The sequence below is a fragment of the Hippocampus comes genome, unplaced genomic scaffold, assembly GCF_001891065.2.
Source record: "Hippocampus comes isolate QL1 unplaced genomic scaffold, H_comes_QL1_v1.1 scaffold254, whole genome shotgun sequence".
NCBI classification, from domain to species: Eukaryota; Metazoa; Chordata; class Actinopteri; order Syngnathiformes; family Syngnathidae; genus Hippocampus; species Hippocampus comes.
The window spans coordinates 200,238-204,431 of NW_017805874.1; positions in this window are offsets into that span (position 1 = coordinate 200,238).

Consider the following 4,194-nt stretch of genomic DNA (forward strand, 5'->3'; position numbering starts at 1 on the left):
ATAAAGTTGTCAAGTCTGTGAGAGAATAATTTTTCTAATATTTTTGAAAATTGTGGTAGCAGTGATATTGGTCTATAATTTGTGAATAATTTTTTTTCTCCACTTTTAAAAATTGGAATGACTTTAGCTATTTTCATTTTTGATGGAAAAATACCTGCTTGAAATGACAAGTTGCATATGTATGTAAAAGGTCGCACTACAATTTCTATGATCTGTTTTACTATTGTCATATCAATATTAAAACAGTCAGTTGATTTTTTACTTTTATATGTTTTTACAATATTTAATATTTCATTTTGATTCACTGCAGTAAGAAACATTGTGGAAGAATTTTTTTCTATGTATTTATCTATTTCAAAAGAATTTATTGGATCAGGAATTTGTTTTGCTAAGTTGCTACCGATATTAACAAAATATTCATTAAATTCCTTTGCTATTTGTGCAGTTTCCTCAATCATAATATTTTTATCTTTCATAAAGTACTCCGGATATTCTATTTTACTAGAGCTATTTCTAATTACCTGATTTAAGATTTTCCATATTTCTTGAGTGTTGCTTTTATTTTGCTCCAATAATGCATGAAAATGGTCTCTCTTGCTGGTTCTTAGAGACAATAAAACGAATGACATGCCGGCTCAGACGTCACCCGGCCAAACAAGGTCTGCGTCAGGTGCTGGGGAACCAGAGCACCTTGATGAAAAATGGGCTACTGGAACAAAGCGGAGATGGGCGAGATGCGATAACATGGCTCTGTTGGAATGCTACTACTCAAGCAACCCTAGTCAGAGGGGTTACATGCAGAGAATGTGGGCTAAATGGTTAAATGACTGAAATGCGTCAAACGCAGTATTTGGATCTTTATTTGTGTAGACCTCAGACCAATTTTGCTTGTCTAGGTCAAGCTTGAAAGCTGCGATGGAATGTTGGGTTCTGGGTCTTATTTCTGATATGTGGGTTATTGATTTAGTTTTTTAAGTAATTGTGAAAGACTGCAAAGACCAGTAGATGGTCACTTATGTCAGTTATGAGAAGTCCAGAAATTCAAGACATTGATATGTTTTTTTACTGGTACACAAAATGAACCGTGCATGAACATCACCTTGTTCAAAGAACAAAACCAACACAATGCATGAACTCACAACAAATTACATACATTACTTGCAAATCAGTGACTTCTGCTGTTGCCTTAAAGCAGTGCTTCTCAAATAGTGGGGCACACCCCCCAGGGGGGCGCGAGGCTCCGTCAAGGGGGGCGCGTTTGACCTCGGGGAACATGCTTTTGTATTTTTTTATTTTATTTTATTTTTTTTGGGGGGGGGGTAGAATAAAGTGCAATTGTACCTCCATTACATTAGGGGGCAGTGGCACTCTAATTGGCAGAGTGTGCGCAGAGGTGAAGGGGTTTTGTTTGCAATGAGCATGCGTGCTTTGCACACAGCACAGAGTATGAGTAGGAAGTGCAGCCACCAAGTGTAGCAGACCCTCAAATGACACAATGAAAAAATATTTAATTGGGATGAGAAGACAGGCGGAGAGAGACGGAGATAAAGAGGCTAACGAAAGTCTCCCGAAAGCTAAGATGAGGAAGTATGACGAAACGTACGTCGTGCTTGGCTTCACAGTGATGACGGTGGGAGACGAGGAAAGACCGGTGTGCTTACTGTGTCTGAAAATGTTGGCAGCGGACAGCTTGAAGCCAAATAAATTAAGGCGTCACTTGAAGACACTCCACCCCAATCACGTTGATAAGCCGCTTGATTTTTTTCAGTGAAATTGCAGAATACTGCCAACAATCATCCCGCTTTGTAACTGCTACTTCAGTCAACCAGTGAGCGTTGTTGGCATCCTATCAGGTGGCGTACCAAATTGCTTAGTGCAAAAAAAACCCACACCATAGCAGAGGAGCTGATACTGCCTGCAGCATTAGACATGGTCTCTGTCATGCTGGATGACGCAAGTGCTTCAAAAATAAAAACTATCCCTCTGTCCAATGACACTGTTGCTAGATGTATAAATGACATTGCTGATGATCATAACTCATTCAAACCCTTTGACCTCTAAAAGCGTCAATTAACGCATAGTTCCCGCCCCTCATGACGTCTAAAGGCGTCAATCACGTTTTTTTTATGGGGGTGGGTGGAAGAGAGTGATGCAACTTCTCACTGAAGGAGCAAGCTTGACTGCAATGTTGAATAGTAAAAAAATGGCCAGAAGGTGGCAGTGGTGCATAAGTCCATTTTGTGTGCCTTTGCATCAAGGAAAATGTTTCATTGTGTATCACACACAAAAAAATAAATGTAATTTATACATGTAAAAACCTTTTTTTGTAATGTTTTGTAGGAGGAACTCATTATTGAGGTATTTGAGTTGTCACAAAAGCAAAAAATAGTGTCAAACTTGAAATGATGGTTGAAATGCCTATTTTTACAAAAAGGTAATTTTCTCTGGATTCTGAAGAAAATCGGCCTTTCCCATAAAACTTAGCAATTTTCTAATGCTGATTGCCAACGAACGGAGAGAGATAAAAACAAACGTTTTCTTTTCTGCTGAAAGAAGAGAGTCTCACCTTTCTTCTGACAGGTTGCATGCTTATATAGCCGACCCGTAGAACAGAAAATTCTGTGGGCCTTGCAAATCAGTCAAAATTCTGTAAAATGTGAGGGATTGGGGGGGTTGCTCCAGTGAAAAAGGCTGATATTCAATGAGTTAAAGACCAACTGGTTGATAAACTCAAAAGACAAACGTTTTGCCTTACAATTTGATGAAGCAACTGACAGCAACAAAGACTGTTTGCTTATTGCTTATGTACGTTTTGACATGACAAATTCCCTGGATGAGGATCTACTTTTTTGTAAATATGTCAGAGACAGAGCCACAGCTGATGAGCTCTTCAAAATGCTAGACTACTTCCTGACTGAGAATGGGCTAAAGTGGGAGAACTGCATTGGTGTTTGCAGTGATGTGCACAGACCATGGCAGGGATGAGAAAAGGACTTCGGACTCTCATCAAGAAGGCCTCACCTAATGCTGAGCGGACACACTGTGTTATACACAGAGAAGCACTGGCGTCAAGGCACCTTTCCTCTGAATTAAGTGAGGTTATGACTGACATTGTAGGTGTAGTCAATTTAATAAAGACCAGACCACTAAAAACAAGAGTCTTCTCTGCTATCTGTGAGGAGATGGGAGCTGAACATCAAGCTGTGCTGTTTCACAGTGAGGCAAGGTGGCTGTCACGAGGAAAAGTACTGCCCCGAGTTTTTGAGCTCAGGGAGGAGATGAGAATGTTTTTGGAGCAGGAGCACAAGTATGAAGTTTCAAGAAAGTTTAGTGATGAGAACTTTCTGATGAAACTGGCCTACCTGCGTGACATATTTGGAAAGCTCAATGAACTAAATCTACAGCTTCAGAGGAAAGATCAACACCTCCCTCACAGACAAGATCAGCTCTTTCACTCGAAAGCTTGCAATGTGGGGCAGGCGACTTGATGAAGGAAATACTGAGTCATTTAAGAACCTGCAGGAATTTGTTGACACTACTGACTCTGATGCCATCTCAGTGATTCCATATTTTAAGCAGCATATTTCATCACTGATGGGAACCCAGCCGCTGGGGAGCAGTGCCCCCCCCTGGGGGGGCACTGTTCCCCAGTGCCGGTCCCAAGCCCGGAGAAATGGGGAGGGTTGCGTCAGGAATGGCATCCGGCGTAAAACTTTTGCCAAGACGACCATGCGAGTTGGTAGGACGGTTTACAGGGGCGGATGGAAATTACTGACTCGCTGTGGCGACCCCTGAATAGGGACGTGCCGAAAGGAGAAGAAGAAGATTTCATCACTGATGGGATTCTTCACAAAGTACTTCCCTGAAAATAGTTCCCAGTATGACTGGGTGAGAGATCCTTTGAATGCACCGGCTCCAACTGGTTTCAGCTCTGCAGAAGAGGAGCAGTTCATAGACACTGAGTGAATTCTGGCTCAATGTCAAGAAGCAATATAAGATAAGATAAGATAAGAAAATCTTTATTAGTCTCGCAATGGAGAAATTCCCCATTCACAGCAGCAAAGTTATGAAAGGAAGAAGTAGAACAACAAATCCACTCTTAGGACAAAGAGCTGTGGACATTGTTCTTCCATTTGCAACTTCTTACTTGTGTGAGACTGGCTTCTCTGATGTTGCTGCTCTGAAAAGCAAATA